The sequence below is a fragment of the Strix uralensis genome, chromosome 4 (assembly GCF_047716275.1).
Source record: "Strix uralensis isolate ZFMK-TIS-50842 chromosome 4, bStrUra1, whole genome shotgun sequence".
Lineage (NCBI taxonomy): Eukaryota > Metazoa > Chordata > Aves > Strigiformes > Strigidae > Strix > Strix uralensis.
In genome coordinates, this window is record NC_133975.1 from 17,678,916 (window position 1) to 17,699,448 (window position 20,533).

The 20,533-nt window shown below is 38.3% G+C and overlaps 1 protein-coding gene across 12 annotated transcripts in view; it reads right to left on the reverse strand.

Moving 5' to 3' along the window:
* LDB2 (LIM domain binding 2) overlaps positions 1–20,533 on the reverse strand; it is a 378,161-nt gene that overhangs the window by 197,062 nt on the left and 160,566 nt on the right. The window lies entirely within an intron of this gene.

The window sequence follows — 20,533 nt, forward strand, 5'->3', positions numbered from 1 at the left end:
CCAAACTGATCTTTCAAAATATTTTATGCAGAAGAGAATGTTTGAGGTCTGAATTTTCTATCTAAACATAACCTTCTGAATGGGAGCAAGCTGGAGGATGGATGGATGGATGGATGGATGGATGGATGGATGGATGGATGGAAGGAAAACAGCAGAATTTATCCACTTCCTTTGTACTCTTATCTAAGGAGATCAGTTTTCCTTAAAATTTCATGCAATGTAGAAGGCTTGCATGCTTGTGCTAGCTTGTGACATCCTAAAAAACAAAACTGCAAAGCCTCTTCTGACATGCCAGCCTGTGAGAGCACTGACATGTGAGAAAGTGTTCAGTCTATAGATGCTCTTTATGAGTTTCTATGCAGATCTCACTCACTGCCTTTGAGGATTTAAACAGATAATGTCTGGCAGTTCAACTCAGGCATCCAGGCCTTTTATCCTTTTCTTTGTTTTTTTTGATGGGGGTGATGATGATCTTTTTAAGGCTTTGTTTAGTATTTTTATCAATTAGCAAACAAACTTGGAAGCTACAGTCAGAGCTAACGAACTTCACTGGATTGGTGCTGAGGTCTCTGTGCCTGCATAATAGGACACAAGTAGAGGACAATGAATCAGTTTATTTGTAATCCAGATGCTGCACAATGGAGTTAGTGTTTAAAATATGACAATGAAACCAAACAATGCATAGTTTTTCCTTTTCTTTTTATATGCAGACACCTACAAACTTTAAACAGAAGATATGCCAGCCCCTGTAAGGCAAATAAAAGGCTGCCAACAGGGAGTTTGCTCTTCCTAGTTACCTTTTATGAAGCCCTTATAAGTAGTCCTGCAGGTCAACCAGTCCCAGAAAATCCCTCCCAGAAATCCACCACCAAAGAAAGGATTAATATATTTTCACTACCAGGTAGGAAACACTATGCAAATTTGAACACTACATAATAAACAGTGCTAGGTATATCAGACCTTTTTAAAGAAAAAATGTTTCTTCTATTTATAGCGCCACTGGCGAGGAATTCTGGTTGCTTGATTTTTATTTTTTATATAGCTGACAGTATTATTTTTAACTAAAATTTCAAATAGGAATCTTAAGACAAAATCAGATGGGGAGTGTGGATGGAAAAGTGACAACAGAATTTTCTAGGGTTTTGGTTTTGTGCATTTTCAAGTGCTCTACACTCTCCTAAGTGATACTGGATTCAACTACGAGAAATTCACAGCACCTAAACCCATACTTTTTATAGAATATGTATTCAGTTGCTCCTTTTGGCAATATTCTCCTGTTGAGAACACACTGCCTATTCTATTTCAGTAAGTAGAATTGCCACTTTTTGGCTGCAGACCATCCTAGAAGTTTACAATGTTTTCCTTTCTTCACACATACACTATTTTCTTACATATGGGGGGGGGGGGGCGGGGCAGAGAAGGATCCTGCAATACTGTTTCCTTTTACAGCTATTTACAGCTGTAAGTCTGTCCTTCACCTTCTCCTCTGTGTATTAGAGCTCATGGAAAATGGTCAAGTAACATATTTCAAGTCATGTATCAGTTTTGGCCTTTGTATAAACATGATGGTCACTCAGGCTAATTGTACACACTCATCGCTAAATTAATGTTCCTGAAAAAACAAGAGTTACTCTATTGATCATCACTAGGTGACCCTTCTTAACCCATCTGTTAAGTCCGGAGGAAAGTTCTTCTATGAAGAAAAAAAAAAAAAAAAAAGACATTTACTTAAAGATATCCTTAGCATTAGAAAGAGAACATCAAAGCTGACTAATCTAAATAGCATCTAACAACCACCTTTACTCTTACTGCCTAAGGAAAATAAGAGCCTCCAGGCTGTTCTAAAACCAAAGCTGTTACTTTGCCAATATTTTCCTTACTCTGCTAGCTGGCCCTCAGTATTACTGAGTTTGAATCTGTTTTTGCATGGTGTTCCCAAGCACTGAGCATGAGGGTTTATGCCAGTCTGTCCTTTCTTGATCTCTCTTTCCAGGCAGGCTGGCCAAGCAATGCAGAAGAGATTGGAACTGTATCTCCATCTTTGTGCCCACATGGCCAGGACAATTAAAGCTAGCTTTAAGGTCTACTTTAGTTCTCAGAGCTTTGCTGGCATTCCTGTAGAGTGAAATGACTCTGACTAGTTTACACAGCAATCATGTATGATGCCTAAAGTTTAAAAATGTGTTCATGTACTAAACCGACAGTCGTGAAAAGGATTTCCAAACAGAAGGAAAAAAAAAAAGAAAAAAGAAAGGAAACTTCGCAGTTATTTCAGTGTTTCATCTTTGTTCACAGTTTGAAAATAAGTCTAGATTTGTTGCTACTATAAAAGCAAACAGACGGTTGAGTAAATATTTTGGGTTTTCCATGCTGAAATAAATAACCTCCTTTTGATCAGTGCATATTATTGATTAAATAGTAGCATCAGTTGTGTGGACACAAATATTAGCTATTGATGAAGCATTTAGTCTTGATGGCATTATTTTCCCCCCCTCCCCTTTTCCCTATTTTTTTTTCTCTCTCCAGTTAAGCAGCTTTTCTCCTCTGAAGATCACTGGATCACCAGATAGCAATCTACTCATAAGCAAAAGATGCCCTAGATAAAAGATTTGGGTTATGATTCACAATGTGTGCAATTCCGGACATTCTTGACTGACACCACTGTACTGCATATTCATTTGCAACATGGATATATGATAATTATGATGATTTTCAGAATAATACTGAAAGAAGTTTCTTATTTTGCTATTATTAACAAATCTACAGCAAAATCATCATCAAAGTTGGAAAATTCAGAATTGTGAATATACTGGTCTTTTGGGTACTGCTCCAGAAAGCCTAAGAAATGATCCAGAGAAGTACAATATTCATTACTGAACTTCACTAGCAAAAATGTAGCATCATATTATTAAAAACCTTACCAGGGCCAGAGCATAATAAGAGTTAGGTCAGAGCATGGCATTGAGGAGGTCTAGGTCTGGATCTGAAAGGAGGTTGAGAAAGAAAGGGTGCTGCTCAACACATGAAGGACAAGCAGCATGGCTCATACAAAAACGACAGCAACCAGAAGGGACACAGGCGGCCCAGACATATTTTTAACAGGTGAATCAGAAAACAGGTGAGATTTGAACAAATGAATCTTCTGGTCATGGCCACATTGCCTCCAATGGTCTTGTCCATTAAACTTTAATACGATCTGTGGTAGAGCACAGCAAGTTACAGGTACTGATTCAGTTTCCCTGGCACACAAGCCAAAGGTTTCAGAATGGACTGAATTAACTGCCAGGTCCGTCCCACATTCCTCCGGAAAAATTTGCACTCACAGGAAGGGCAGTAAGCAGGTAAATACTTATTATTTCATTTGCACATACAAATGGTTTGCCAGTTCAACATGGGGGAAGAAATGCAAAGGTGACATTTCAGCCAGCACTAGAGAGGGTTAGTCTAACTTTGCATTCAGTCACATAATTTATTAAAATATAGTACAAGATACATCATTATTAAAGTGTTCATTGGGTCTGGATTAGAACTGTAAGAATTATTTGTGGAAGGGAAAGTCTTTTGATAGGCCTTATAGATCTAGACTGTAAAGTACCAGTTCGGTAAGAGAATATATATATATTTAAATTAAAAATTGTAACTATCATTACGGACTTTCTTTTCCATTTCAAAAGGAGAAAAACCCTCTTTGCTCTGTAAAAGAATTCTTATAAATCTAGAATCATTCTAAGTGATTCTATAAATCACCTTGGGATGACATGCTATAGCAATAACCAGAAACAAAGGGAATGTCACAGAGACAGAAAAGTCACTACAGTCTTTTCCTTAACTCACGAGCAGAATTTTAACAAGGAGATTTTACAATTCTTTAGTACCCCTTTCTAGATCACAGACAGCTGAGTCAGGTCTGTGGTACTGGTTTTCAGGGCATGTGTTTGTTTGGTTTTTAAACAACTACATTGTAATATGAAACTATGTTTTGCAAATCATAATAACAAGGACCTAAAACATACTTTAATGAAGATGCACTAATGTGCCTTCAACATTTAATTACTGACACTTCATAAAAAAATGCCACAGTCCAAGGAGAGGTTAGTTAATGTCATAGATTGACGCTTACAAGTACCACCTCGAAATCAAGAATTTTTAAACTGGACTAATCACAGAAGATAATGATTTTCCATTCATTTTCCTTGAATCACATCTCAGGAATACACAGCTCATGGGCCCTTTCCCTTTTAAAAGCAAATGGATATCACAGCATGATTAGCCATGGCTCCTACACATTTAAGAACTAAAAAGTCTTTGAGGATAGTTTAACCAATAAAAGTGCAATGCAAAGAGAAATGTTTAGGTCTTATTCTTAACAGAAGCACAGCATACAGTTGTTACACAGCATACAGTTGACTGAGGAAAGCACAGTAATGAAACTATTACTTGAAATATTAATACATGATTTTTTTCTGGTTTTAGTACAAATCAGTAGGCCATGATTGAAAAACCATTACAAATACAGATATTTAAAAGGGATCAAGTTGTGGGAAGTGCATTTGAGAGAGAAGTAATGCCAAAAAAATCCTAGACACTAAAAATTTACATATACCTAAATAAATATTACAAATTATTACACACAAGATTATCTATAGTGAAGATGGTAATAGAAATACTTAAGGAGAGTGATTCTAAAATATGAACTTACAAAGGGAATATGACAGGTATAAAAATGTACATGAAATTTGGTACCTGATTTCAGAAAAGCAGCCCATCCAAACTCAGATCAACCAAGGCCAACTAATGAAAAGTGAAAATACGCAGTTCTGAAAATACGCAGTTCTGAAAATACGCAGTTGTTCAGATCTGTAACCCGTGTTATTTTATGCTTTTATATTGTATCTATTTCGTCAGCTGTATTCCAGTAAATTAAGTTTTGATTTTCAAAAGCTTTGCAGTGGTTTTTGATTTTGTGAGTTCCTTCAGACTCCCTACAGCAGCACTATATTTAACCATTTCTTGTTATTAATGTAAAGAGAAGTTGGCCTAATTAATACTGGTAATTGATCATAATTCATGAACACTGGTGCTGATGTTGGCTCCAAAGATTTACTCAAAAACTGAGCACAAAGCATGAATGACAGGCTTTTCTAAGACATTTGTTCTGTTTTATTGTTTTCTTGTTGTGAACCACTGCACTTAAAATATGCAAGATGCCTAATGGAAGAACAACTTTACAGGCAAGGATATGACAGGACTGGGGAGTGAGTTGAGATGTACTCTGTAAGGACGTGGTGCGTGTTCCCAGTATGAGAAACAACCTGGGGACACAACATGATGGAGGAGAAGAGAGCACCAAAGGAGAGATGAAGCAAGAGAACTTGCAAATACTCAGACACACTGACTGAAGGCATCATTTGGAGGAACTTCAAAGCAATCTATGAGACTCTACAGACATCACCATCTGCCACATACTTCTAAAGATTTGAGCTCTCAAGGGGCTACTTCCTGCAAGACACGAACATCTTCACAGAAGAGATTAGAGATACATCATGAACTATCTCATCCTGACCATTTATCATGATAAATCTGCCAAGTGCGTTAAATTTGCATAAAAGGATGTGGTCGCCTTTAATAAGCCACCTATTTCTCGATTTCTGAGTGACAAAAAGTGAATTGAAACACATTTAGTAAGAGTGCTGCAACTAATCGTTGAGCGAACAGTCTTTCACAGAATTGCCACGCTACTATCCAGCTCCAGGATTTTGTAAATGTGTTTTTTCATTCATAGCATAAGTTTAGGTTGTCAGCTATTAGAACATTGTGCATATCTCTAAATGAACAAGAATTGACAATTTAAACTTGTGAAAAAAAAATACCTCTTACATGTCAGAAGGAAAAACCCACAGCATTGATATTTTGAATGATGATTGGTGGTGGAATCATCTGTATTCACTGCAGTTCTCTGTATCAGCAATGGAGGTTCTGGGTGAAACTTCAACTAATTTCACTTTTCTTTAAGTTTCTATGCTGACATGTCTAACATTTTCACGTATACATTGTGACAAAACCCAAAGGGAAATCCTGAAGGATATTCAAATCTTTGTAATCTAGTGAACATTTGTTGATAAATAATATATTAGCTTTTCACTGAGTTATGACTTCAGTATAGTTTTTTAGATACATCCTAGGCAAGTTTTAAATGTAGCTCATCAAGGTAATGGAAGTTAACTAAGTAAATTGTCCTCACTACAGGATATTAGCTAGTCTTGAATTTTCACATCAGGTCATAACAAATTTTGAAATGTCCTTCTACAGGCATTGTATGCTGCATCAGCAAACCCTTCTGCTTTTACTGTTCCCTTTGGGTTGGTACTGTCTATAAAAATGGTATTTAAACATTTGTTCTGTTCATGGTCAGTCAGACTGGTATATTTGCTGGCAAGTCACTTCTGAAAACCCTTCCCTTCCTAAAGCTAACTTTCACCATTTACTGTATTATTCTCCTATTTCCCTGAATCCAAAAGTAAAGAACGGAAAATTCTGGTAAAACTCACTATGGGAAGCATACCTTGTATGCACCAATTATCTGCAAGTGTGCATCCTTTTTCCTTCCTCCTCCTCCAAAATGACATGGTTTCCAGTTAAATCTTTCCAGATACTGCGTTCAGAGTCTCCAGTAAAATCAGCAAGCCACAGACAAAACCCCAAATATATTTTATTAGAGGGTTTCTGTGGGATGGAAGGGACTCTGCCTCAGCTGAAGAACTGCTACCTGGTAATGAGCTCCTCATTCCACCAGCCACTGTAAATAGGATTTACAATCTTCCTCCAAAACGCCTGTAATACTCTAGGTTAATATATGAGATCTCACCCCCTCTAGTGACTGGTCCCAGTGAGAATAGGATAGAGTTACTTACTGATCATTAACACAAGCCATTGCTTTAGCTTTTGCTTTTGATGCTAAGAATCCTAGGTGCTGTGCATGCTGCCAACCCAGGTGTGTGCGCCCCGGCAGCGCTGCCATACTGCATGTGCTCTGCTGGAGGCTCCTACAGCAGGAACCCCTCCAGGGTCTTCTCCTTCCCTAAGGGCCATCTGCAAGTACTTGATTAAGGAGACCAGCCTACATGATTCTTCAGTTTAGAAATTAAATGTATTGGCTGGAAGAGGAGCAAGGCAGAAAAGGGTATTCACAAAGCAACAAGATGAGCCTGCAGTCTGGAAAATTTAAGCCCCAACACAACAGTTGCCTCCTTCAGATGTGGTCATTCCCTTCCAAGTGCGGGGCTGCCTTGAGGAAAACCTGACAGCACTCGAGCTCAGACCTTTCCTTAACCAACCTGTGAGAAAGCCCGGTAGCAGCACTGCCTGTTGCCCAAATGTCTGTCTTTAATAATATATTTACAATCTGCCTGGTACAGTGGTGACAAAGCACCTCAGAGGCTTTATTCCCCTTGTTCTGTGCCCCGCTTTCTCCACAGGGTCTAGAGGAGCGCAGGGGAGCTGAAGAGAATCAGCAGTTTGTGGAAATTTGGCCAACTTCTGATGAGGCCTGGGCTACTGGCCTAACAGTCTCCCCTCCAAAAATATTCATGATTACAAAGGCAAGCTAATAATAAAAAACAGTGTCCTTTGCTGAGGGTGCAAGGATGGACTTATTTGAAAGTGTGATAGTGAGAAAATTTCAGGCCATCGCTTTCACCAAAGACTCCAACAAGGTTGCAGCTCAAAGGGATCGTATATAGAAAGCAGATAAAGGCAACGGTGAAGCATTTTCTGCAAGAAGCCACCCGAGAATTGAAGAGTCTGTTATTTTTGGGAAGAACCTGGTTAAAGCCTTTCTACCACCACAATAAATAAATAAACCAGTGTTCACCACAGTCATCGCCTTCCTTGCAATTCCTCTACAAGTACATGGTGGGGTCCCAGCTTTCTAGCCCAAATCACTACCATGCAACTGTTTATGCTGTGAGAGCTTTCTTTAATGGATTCACACTCAAAGCATAAAAGGCAAGCAGCAATATGCATTTCAATATTTAAAAGCATAAATAAAAATGTTAATAGATCCCAGACGTTTCATTTCCTCCACCCCTTGTCAATGATTGAGTTGGTGCTGATGTAGATGACTTTAAGATCAGTGACCAGTCTGATGCTGAAAAAGGTTTAGATGTCTGGGAATTTCAAATGCAATTCCTAGAAATAAATAAATCATTAAGCAGATGCAAGGGAGACAACTAAGAATGCAAGAGGCTGTTATTTTGTAAACTTACTTTATGGTCTGAAATGCACCCACAGGTTTTAAATGCAACTGAGTGTGAAACAGACAGTAACATTTTGTCAACATATATAAAACCTTGTAGAGATAATTATGTCAATCTCATTTTCTTAGCAAAAGAACTCCAAAGGTTCATACAAATAACAAACTGAAGAAATCCATACTTTAAGGTAGGTATACGGTTCTGGTGTTGTTGAAGCTAATGAAGAATTTGCTATTTATTTCAGCAGAACTCAGATTTGATGCTGCATTAATAAGTGAAAAATGGATGCAGCTAAGTTATCGTTTGCTATATCAAACAAATAAAGCACTACACAGAAAACACATCTACAAAAAAAAAAAAAACAACTGCTGGGCCCAGTAACTCAGGCCATGCTGCCAAGCACACAAGTTCACAATTGTAATGAGCAGCTCAATTCTTTTGCTCTGGGAGAAGTCTTCAGTCTCCTAAATAAAAGCAACCGCGGAGAGGGGGTCTGAAGACCATATTTAGCTTGCACAGACCCATGATGCATGCACCTGACGTCATAAAAATGCTGTAAGTCTGCCAGGTCAGCAGCCACAAACCCCACATGCTGCCAGTCAGAGGCTGAGCAGACACTAAAAGGCTATGAATTTCATTTAATCGTCTCCTTTCCCCTTCCCGGTAAAGCAATAGAGGCTAGCAGCTGCTGGAGAAAAATGTCAAAAAATATTAACTATGAATGTCCAGGATTTGGTTTTGATTGGTATTAAAACCAAACAAATGAAGAATATACCTAATAACAAATCTTGCAAAATTTGTTATTTATTAATACAGCTAACAATGTAGGCTTCGGAGTCCACTTCCAAGGAGCGTGTGGATAAGCTCAGCTAAATGATGGACTTCATACAGCCTGCCAGATCTACCTATTATTCTGCTAATTTATGGGCCATACATTTCTCTCCTGCTAAATTTCTGGTTGAGAAAAAACTTTACCCCCTTTCTGTTGTTTGTTTTGCTACACAATATTCCTTAACAGCAAGTGCTGCTTGTTCTTAACCATGCTTTCTATTATACCTCTGACATTCAAGAAATGATAAGTGCAAACATAACCTAAGCCCCTGAACATGTGGTTTTATCACATAGCCAACTATGGACAACACTTAAAAGCTGAATATGCCCTTCCTGTCCTTTTAAGGTCCCTCAAATTCAGCTCTCTGAACTAAGTCACCTAAAATTGCTGAACCCATTGGAATAGGTAGGTTCCACGAAACAAGTTTTTGCCGTACCAGCTTCTGCACCTTCTTCTAGCACCTTCACGTACAGGGCCAAATGCTCAATTCATTGACATAAACAGGAAAGCTTTGCATGGGATGAGGAGTTGAAGCTACAAGATCAGGCTGAAACAAACCTAGGAAGCTTGTGATAGAGAAAAAGATATCTTTTGTTTGTTTGTTTAAATCACAACAGCACCATTGGCCCACAAACTGTGTTATTTGCAATCGTGCATCTGTGTGCCATCAATCTCTAAGGAAGGGAAAGACTGCTGGGGTGCGCTCTCAATTTATGTTTCTCAGTTGACTCTTATAATCACACTCAGTGTTCTCAAGCTTAGTGCAGCTATTCTGGTAACAAAATTTGCACACCAGGTGGGTTTATCCAAGTTCCCATGGTCCTAATAGTTTCATATACTTCCTAATAATAATCTTGAAAATTACATATGTAATTGTGTTTCTAAAAGGCCACCTTCAGCAAAATTGGGAGAGCTCTTTCCTCTCAACAGGAGAAAAATTTTAATAAAGTAGCTTGTATACACCTATAAAAATAGTGAGAAAAAAAATACTGAAAAAATCCACCTTTTTTTGATGCTGTCTTTAGATGGAGTGTTAAACAAAGCTAAGGGAATCCTGGGGTCCACAGATGACGGAAGGTCCCAAAATAGAATAGGCACTGAGCAGGACAAGAATCCCTTGGTCCTGCAATACTGCAATCCAGATGAGGCATTAATATTCATATTCTAGACTGCAATTAGAAAGAAGGCTCTAGCTCCTATGCAGGGGTGGGCCTAACCCAGCAGAGGTGCAGCGAACTGCTTCTCTTCCTTATTGAAATTCAGTCCATCTAATTGATACTGCAGAAGGCAGTGGCATAATGAAATAGAGCAGAGATCTTTTCAGTAGTTTTACCCATCTATGGTTTCCTGCTCCTGATCAGTGTATAACCCTGCACAGGACTCCACTCTTCCCAAATTTAAGCAGTCTCGGGAATGATGTACATTTCCATAATATGGGAATCATTAAGATACTGCAAAGTGGTGATCTAATAGATCACCATTCAGAAATGTATCAAGACTGTGACTACCTTCATTTGTGTAACACCAAAAATGTTTTAGTTTTGCTTAAGGTATCCCAGTTTCTTTCAAAATGACCATTTAAAGAGCGCCTTTCCCTCAGAACCAGAATAAAATATTTGTAACTACCTCATTTATTTGCAAGCAAATACAGGTAATGTTTGTTAAAAAGCAAAATCTATTAGACTCTGGGTAGTTTTGGTACTGTAAGTAGTCTCCAAAAGGCAACAGATGTGGGGACGGGGGAGGGGGGTGTTGATTTTGTCTTTTTAATATTCAAAGTGGGTCTGTTCTCAGTGGCTAATTAAATCAGTAGAGTGCAAACAATAAAAGAAAAAATAAGTGTTGCCTTTCTTCCCTAGAACAACCTCTCTGGTTCAACTCTACTTATTTATTACAAGAACTTATTTATTAGAAGCCTTTACAATATTCCCTCCCCAAATCCTCACGAAATAAGATACATACTCCACAGTGCCAGTTCCCATTGAGAAGAACATGCTTTTCCTGTGGAATTGAAGATAGTCTTTCCACAGTTAAGAGAAAATGGAGTTGGAATGAGCTTCTTGACTGACATGAAACTACTGAAGAATCACATTTAAAAAGTAATAGATTTAATAACAATATCATATGTACAAATCAACCAGCAGAATGCTGCCCTAAAATATATTTGTACTTGCTTGGCAAAGCCAGTAGGTTTGCACAGATGTGCTGAATTATTTGAGAAGTAAGGAAATGTGTTAATAACACTAAACAGTCATATTCCAAGAATGTAGAGTATTATGGTATTTTCTAGTCAGATAATTCTTTGTAGTGCATAAATAGATGTAATATCAATTAAAACATTTTGATTTGTGAAATCAAAATGAATGTGGTATGTTTAGATTTGGTTTTGGAAGTATTTTAAATACTGCTATCTACTTTTAGCCTTTAGTTGGTTATGCTACGTAGCACAGTATTAAAAACAGGCTGCAGATACAAACCAGAACTCCACTGTGCTAGCAGTGTACAAGAAAAGAGAAGGTGGTCCCAGCCCCAAGAATCTTACAATAAATGTAATGTTACACATAATGAAGACAGGGTTTTGTATGAGCATTGATAACCACCTGACTTTAAGAGCATAAAGTTCAGCAAAGGATCAAAATAGCTGTGCTTGAAATAAGGTAGATTGCATGCCCTGAGCCCTGGGCTGCTACTGCTTCCCACACCAGCAAGTTAAATGCAAGTTTGTGCATGTATGTCTGCATATTATGTTTAAGTGACAGCACTGTGGACATACCTGAAGATAAGGGACAATAGAGGGATGCAGACCCCATGCATCATAAGGGAGTGTATTCAGCAATAAGTTGGTATTTGGCAACAGAAGGCAACTATTTCAGCCCAGTTGTTGCCAAGTTTTTGAAAGCATCAGAGCCAAGGAAAGCATTATGGGACATAATGCGTGAATTTACAGGAAACTCCTCTCAAATGCTCAGGATCATCATGGAAGGAAACATGGATGTGCTTCTTTGAAGACGTAACAAGTGACAGTCAAGAGACTAGTGTCAGGAACTGTGAGGTTCTGAGTCTTTACAGGTGTAGAGTTCCTTCTCAGCTCCATGCATTATTTGCCCCATTTTGAGTTTATTGAGAATTTCCTCAGCAAAATACAGCTTCATTGCAGTTAATGAATTATCCACAGCTGAAACACTGATGTATTTAACCCCAAATTCAGGGTTTTATAGAGTTGCGTGCCCATTGCCAAATGCTTACTATATCTTAGTTACTTTTAACTCTGCTACTGTTTGAACATACTCAGTGCCAAAAAGTACTTCACTCCCTTCAGGCATTCTTTTGCTTAACCAAATTAATGGTTGCAAACAAATAAAATATTTACTCTGTACTGCAGCCAAAACTGTGTTTCTTTATGTAATCTGAATGATGAGCAAACACCAGAGCACTGGAGGTAATAGCAGCAGGTCAGACTTAGGGAAGTGATGCCCCATCTTATGACACTTCACAGTAAAACACAAAGATCCCCAACAGAAATGAGTCCACTACCACTTAATTTAACTGTATCTTGAAAACACAGTAAAGTAATCCAGCAAAGCAATTTCTGTTGATAGTTGTATGAGAGGCATTTATCAATACGCATTAACCTCTGGCTTTTACCTGTTAGTTTTCTAAAAGATGCTTGTGTTGCTTCATAAGCCACAAGGTGTCACAGTGGCTCAACTGGTAGGATTCTTGTCAGTCTAGACACGCAGGTTGTGGCTTCAGGTTACATACCAGTGCTAACACCGCTCTGTACGAGGAAGTCTGTGCTACGCGGCGTATTTAGAAGTGCAGCCCTTTGGATGAAACAATCAGTCAAGGTGTATCTCAGTTGCTTCAGGATGCTCTTGATGTGGGTGTTAAATAATCTTACAGCACCGTCAGAAGAGATGTACTTGGTGTGCTGGCATCTTGGCCAATCTTTTTACATTATTAACCCCGACAAAGTGTTAAGAGGTACTAAAAAGAGCTGAGCTAATCATTCACATCAAATAACAGATTTTATGAATTCCACTTCATTCTACCCAGAGTTTCTAGGAATTAATAACAATTTATTTGAACACATTCATTATTCAAATTTAAGACATATTTTTGCTCATCTTTCATAAGAAGCAGTATGCTGTAAGCAGGTAATATTCTGCTAAGACTGTATGCTGTGATTGGTCATACATTGTGTGTTACTGTTTCAGATCCTTGACTGTATGAGCACAGATGGAGCTAGAGCTTAAAATGCCAGGAAGCTTTGAATTTTTTCACCAATTCTTTCTAACTACATTTTTCTAAAGTAACTGCATGGTAAGCAGCGTCCTGTCCCACAAAAAAAAAAATATGCATGTACATCATATTTACTGACCTGTAATTTTCCCATTGCCACCAGTCATTGCCATCCATTTGCTTTACATTCATACACCAGTCAGTCCTCACTGCAAAGCAATCAGAGATTCTTCTCTGGTGTATTTAATTTCTAAGTATCACGGTTCTATCTGGGAGGTTTTGGAAACATAAACCAGGAAACACTGCCTCTCAGCTTAGCCCATATAAAATAAGCAACTTCTTTCCAGAATGCTTAACAAATTGAAATTTGCATTCTGCAATTATTTGTAAGAATAAAACTCCATTGATCAAACATTCACATAAACGCATAAAGAGCACAAGCATAGCCAAAGCAAATTCACTGTTTAACTCAAGTGAATAGTCATGGAAATTTTGCGTGTAGTATTTGTTGCACTCAGGTAATGAACCTTTACCCAGTGTGTTGGCTTTTCATGTCCCATTATTCATGCCAACACATTCATTAAAATGGGCCTATGCTTTTTAACATAATCAGCAATGTGCATAGGTGTGGCCTTCAAAGAGTTATTACCATAGTTTACAGGCATGCTGTTCGTAAATACAAGCAGAGCTCCAGTCAGTGCAAAATGCCAAGCTTCCCACAAAACATATGGTAATTTTTGCTCTGTAAAATGGATAGATGCGCTATATAATGCATAATTGCATCACATTATATCTGAACTTCTAATTGCTTAAAATGATACTTCAAATCACATCAACAACATTATTACCTAATTACCCTAAGGGTTAACTGATGCTCCAGTGATTAAGTCTAGGTAGAAGTGATAGAGCTATTGTATTGCCTTCATCCACTACAGCAAGTGGTATGGTTGCAAACACACATATAGAATCTATATCGCGTCAATGTTTTTAACATCTTGGTATGGCGAAGAAAAAAGGTGGAGAAATGCTGGCCAGGTACCAAAAGGAGGGAGGGTCCTTCTTGAAAGACACTGAACAACTTCAACAAGAAGAATTTTCATTTGCTCTAGAGGAACTGTTTTACAGTTGTTCTTTTCCCTTCTAGTCACAATAACATTATTGTGATACAGAAGGAGTAAAATGGAAACATTTTTGGTACTTGCGTACAAGAATCGTGGAAGATGGCGACACTGATCTGAAAAGGCAAGTTACTACCAGAAAATGGGGGACGGAGTAAAAGAGACAGTTGTGGGCCTTCCACCACTGTCACATAACCCACACATGAGACTTTTGTAAACTGCATGAAGCAAACCTAGCATTCTAGGTGCAAGGCATTTCATGTTCCCCTTTTCCGGCTGTAAAAGGCTATCCTGGTTGCAAACCTAGCAGCAAAGCAGGTTTCATACCTGCCTTGCCAATCGCACCCTGGAAGATCTCTAGTTCATAGAGGAGATGGTTAGGAATGCTGGTGCTGCTGACTGCCTTCCTGAGGGATGAAGTGTGCTGAGGGTGCTTCAGCTTAAACAATAATAAAGTGAAAAAGCTTCACTCTATTTACTTGCTTGTTTTCTGAGCATTTTCCTCTCTCCACGTGACTACTGTATTTAAAGATTTAGAATATTTCTTTTTGTATAATGTGGTCATTAATATTTCAGAAATCTCTTTGTAACCTGCTCTAGGACAGATGGCAACGCTTTCTCCAATACAATCTTCTGCTAATGGCTGAGGCAAAACTGCACAACTGGAACAAGAATCACAATAAGGTACATGAAATTCTTTAAATGCGCAGTGTACCAGAAGTCATATTTTTCTCAATCTACTACTTTAGAACATAACCTAATAAAAAATGTAGTTAGAAAAACCAAATGTTTGAAAATCCAAAAGAAAAGTAAAAATAGCCCACTGCACAGGTGATGTAATACTGCACATAATACCACTCAAACAGGGACAGTTGTTTTTTCCAGGTATTTATTTTTGAAGAATAAGCACAGTGGATCTATGATTAGGTCTATTCTTGGGTCTGCCTTAATCAGGGGGTTCCAGATGTGTCACTTTTATACACATATGTTTTATTTGCCCTCTGAATGCAAGGTCATCCAACTAGCCCATGCAATTCTTCTGCATCAAGGACGCTCTAGTGTGCAGCTAGCAGTTGTGTAAAATGGACAGGATCTGGACAGATACTGAATCTGCTGGATGAGAGTAATCTGATGGCAAAACTATACCCAGCAATTAGATTTTCCTGTTCCCTTTTTAAACACACACACAAATGGTACAGACAGATTTGAATATTTCTGCTGAGCTAACTAGCCTTGGCAAGCTGACTCCATGGCTTAGAATCAGGAAAGATGGATATCAACAGGTATTGCTGTAATGTCTATCACACATGATCTGCAATGTTCTAATTTGTTAGTTGTTTGGAAGGATGCAGGGACCTAACTACCTAGTCTGCAGCTAACCAGGCAGTAGATTTTAAGTACATTTAGAAACTTAAAGTAAAGTTAATGGCCTTACCATGTCAGTGTGAGCTTGTGACTCTACCCTGGCCAAGTACCTGGATGTGAATATTGACAACAGAAAGACCTTAGGGAGAAGTTCTAGTCTGATAGTTATATTTTGGCTGTAGTTATCAAAGTTTACGAACAAAGAAGTCTGCTATGCTCAAGTCTCATGCTTTAAGTCTGTATGATGCAGATGGGAACACCATCCCGGTCAGAAGCTTCATCATGAGTATGTGTTCTTGACAATGGTGTATAAACAGCAAGGTGGTGTCCCAGCAACTTAAGTCTCATGGAGAGGACAGCCTGATCCTGTAAAATGTACGGCCTTTGCAAAGACTCTACACTACCAACGCGCTTGAGGCCTGAAGAGGTGATAGGCTTAGAAAGCCACCAAGTCCTAGTTCACATTTAGTTCTTAAAAGGTCTCATTTTTCCAGGTCAGTGATTTTTCACTAGCCCCATAAGGCACGAAAGTGACAGAACTGTCTCCAGAAGCATCAACTGTTCCCATACTGAGGTTTATGGTCCGCAAGTGGTTCTAGTTGATCCCCAGGTACCTCAGGAGTACCAAGTGTACTTACTACTTGGCTTAGACCAGTAACTTACAGGATTTAGTTTAGAAGGGCATGGCTGTCCACCACAACGTAACAGAAATGGAACCAGTATTCTGACCATAAAGTGCTTTCTCTCTGAAATTCTACCAGTAACCAGACACAGAAAGAATGTTCTGGGGAAAAGAAAGACACAAGCCTAGGGAGAAGATTTCAGCCAGGAGTTTGAGGAGGTTTCACTACTATTTTTGCCTAATAAATAAGATCATTGAGACCTGGCCAACAGGCCCTGCCCTACCACAGTCTTTTTTGGAGACTAGAACTTTGGGGCAACCTTGTCCCTGCCAGGATCACCCCTCTGAGGCTTGAAGTAGCCCAGAAACAACTTTTGGAAAAGGGCACCCAGCACACTGAGGATATATGCTGGCCTGTTTACACAGCACAGTGCAGGAAAGAAATCTCTTCTTGGGGAGGAAGCATCTGAACAAAGTATCGGCACGGTTGGAATGCCTGTTTACAGCAGATATGCAACTTTTGGCAAAAAGATACAAAAAAATACCATTTGAAGTGAGGAGTCCAACTAAAAATATTGCAATGAGTTTAGCAATCTACCCATTCCTTTTTTCTGTAAACAAAGAAAGTGTATATACCAAAAACAAATTATTTTTTTTAATCTGATCTTGCAATCCTACTGCAGGCAAAACTCCAGCTTAAATAAGCGCACAGGACTGGGCCCTTGTTATGATCTCTATTTTGTTCCTTCTCACCATCCAGAGGCTTCTATTTTTGAGACTGGATCTGCATAGTAAATCTTGTTTATATCAGGGAAAGACTAAGTTTAAGGTTTTTTTAAGTGAATTCATGGTTTAAAGAGTAAAGAATGAAAAAGAGAAAAGGAAGGGTTGAAAAGGTTTCTTTATAGAAAATGATCCAGTAAGCAGAGTGATTTGCAGACGAGATCCATTTTTACACTTTCACACTGACTCTCTCTCCCCCCTCACCAGCCCCTGCCCCCAAAAGCTCCCTGTTCCTTACGCATGCAGTTTACATTCTATATTATAACTTTAGGGGGAAAAAAAAAAAAAAAAAGGCAGCAAGACATCCCTGATTGTAAGCTAAGGATCAGCATGGAAAGGAAGTAGAGTCTTTTTTTTCTCCCCCAGCCTCATAAGAATTGTTAGTTTGTAACAATTTTAATTGAAAACAGCTGCAACTGAAATTTTTAAAAGGGATGAAAAAGCTATATGAAATAAAAGACAATCAGTAAAAAGAGGCTTGAATCCATTCTGAAGTTAATGTCTGCCTAAAGGAGTTCAAGGGTTTTCTTTTAAAACTGGCCTTTTAGTTTCAGCAAAGCATGGTTCCTAAGTACTCTTTTAAAATACTTACTCATGTTCCTAGAATTGCTAAGTATTAGTATATTTGTGGGTGAAAGAATATTTCCTCAAAAATACTCTGAGACAGAAGTTTATGTGTTTTCTCCTCCACAAAACAAACTCATTGGACAAACTCAGACTTATGTACACAATATGAGAGATCTGTTTGCGATACTAAGTTGCTATGTGAACAAATGTGATGTCACAACATAGATTTTTATGACTAATCTATTAAAAATGCATCAGGAAGAAGAAGAAAATATTATTTCATCACATAGTAATGCAAGGAAGTAAAATAAGATATTTCCATTAAGCTGCAGAAATTCTGTTTTGCTTTGATTTGCTTTAAATATTTGGTTGAATATGAATGTCTGTGTAAGCTTCCAGTTCATTTAGTAGCTTTTAAATAATCATAACATTCTCCTTTATTTTAATTTTCATTTTCTTTACATTTTCTTCCATCATGAAATCTCTACTTTTGTTAAATTCACTATACAGTTTAATATGATTTGATTAAGCTGATTGTCTTTAAAACAAATATGATACTAATCAAGTTCTCTAGTCACCCTTAAAACACCACTCTCTTAGCCAGAAGGAAAGCTGTGTTTTGCACATAATGGTGATGTAAAGCATAATCTCTTGTAGTGACAGTGATACAGGTGAATTTAATATACTGTGATACATGAAAGTTCTAACAATATAGGGGACTAAATAAACAAGTGAAAGGCTTCATACATTTCTTCGATTATTGGCAATAAAGCAATGCCTCAAACTTTAAGCTGTCAGCAACTTTAAGTGATCTATCCACAACGCACTGTAATGTTACCGAAAAATAATTACATACAAGATATAATCACCTTTTGTTTTCTTTTAAGTATGAGCAATTTCAAATGATTAAAAATTAGAACAAAAAAGGATTTACAACATCAAAGAGGAAAAGAGGCTTTTTTTTAAACATCGAGTTTTATGAAAAACAGAGAAAATATTTAAGCTAATTTACCTATCCTGTGTATTGCTACCTAGAACTTTAGAAACTGCTGATTAGGCCACAACAGGATTGTTAAATGTTAAACTAACACAGATATAAAAATATTAAGATAAACTGAGTTTGCATGAACAGTAATGAAATCCTTAAAACCACACACAGAGCAAGGAAACAGCTGCGTTTTGGTTAACCAGAAAGTTAATCAGCTATGATAGAAGTAAATAAGATTTATCTTTATATCTGCCAGAGATTATTAAACATTTAAATATTCATTTTACTTCTTTAAATCAGGATTGTTGATGCATTACAAAATGGCACTAGATGCTCCCAAAGTATTATTAGGAAAGCACATATTAATTTCCATTTAGAAAAAAAGTATTACCAGATTAGATTTCTTTGAACAACTTTTAAGGAAGGTAAGGTGTTCCTGTACACTAGTTAGTAACTCAGACTCCCTAATTTACTTTAGATCAAATAAGAATTGGCTAGGTGGTGGACTTTTGCCAGTACTTACATCATAAAACCACCCCCCTGCCTGGGTGTGATTGGAATTCTTTGCCTAAGACTGACCCTGAATTTAAAAAGGCAGTTGTAGGTTCTGCCTGAGGAGCCCATAAAGTTGTAAGAAGTTTGGAGAGCAAAAGTTTGCACATCTAGCACAGGCTAGAGTTGCTAACTCTTTACTTTCATGACTACCATTTCTTCCTAAGAAAACAAGAACAACAAAGATAGCCATGCTGCATCTAAATGACCTTTCTTTATCACTCTGTACTTTGTCTGCTTAATACACTGAGCACATCCTTCACACCGACTATTATTCCCTTCTACCCAATGCTGACACAAACCAGAGTGGAAGCAGTGGATTTCTCAGGGAGGGTCTCCAAGCACCGAGCCACTGTGAGGACACTTCTACCTCCCCCAACATACCATAGACCCTGCTGCTGGGAGTAAAAATGGCATTTACCGGTAGATTCCCTAATGGGATTCTCTACCAGCCCATTGCTTTTTTTTGAATCATTTCTCACCTACCTGCAAGTTCTGGAGAGCAGCTACAGGAATTCACTACAAAGGTGGGCTCTACAGATGGAGGGGAGAAAACAGATAGACATGACATACAGATACTTCTTTCATAGGCTCTCTGTCCATCCTCTGCACAACTTAATGAAATTTTGACTGTTTTGCTCTGCCTTGGAACTTCCACCACTGCAAGGGACAGCAGAGAATCTGACTCTAAAGGATTAAGAACATTTTTATTTTGTAGGAAAACAGTAAAATCCCAAAAGCTCTCCAAAGATGTATTTGGGATAAGAGCTGTAGGCTCCCATTTTTTAATGCATTCTCACTTGCCACCGTCTCTCTCCAGAAGTTGGGTCCAAGTGGAATCAGCCAGCTTGCTACCCCCAGTCTTTTAGAGAGTTTCTTTGTAATTCCTTTCCCCTTAAGCTGCTTTGCTTGTGCTCACCTACCCCCTGGGGCTCACAGAGTACAAGCAACCTCCTTCAGAGACCAGTGCCTACATTATGCCAAAGACTGCCTGAGAGAAACGTTTATGCAGTAAGCCTGTATCACCCACAGCACAAGCACATTCCTTCCATGACATACAGGGCTCCATCGGTCCAGATTCAAAAAATTCAGAGCTAGTTATACAGGCTCCAGAAGCTTTCAGCTACCAATCCCAAACATGCTTGGAAGTGTGTAAAATTAATGTGAAACTTCAACTCCCAACCTGCCCCAGAAGTCAGCATGATTCTTTGC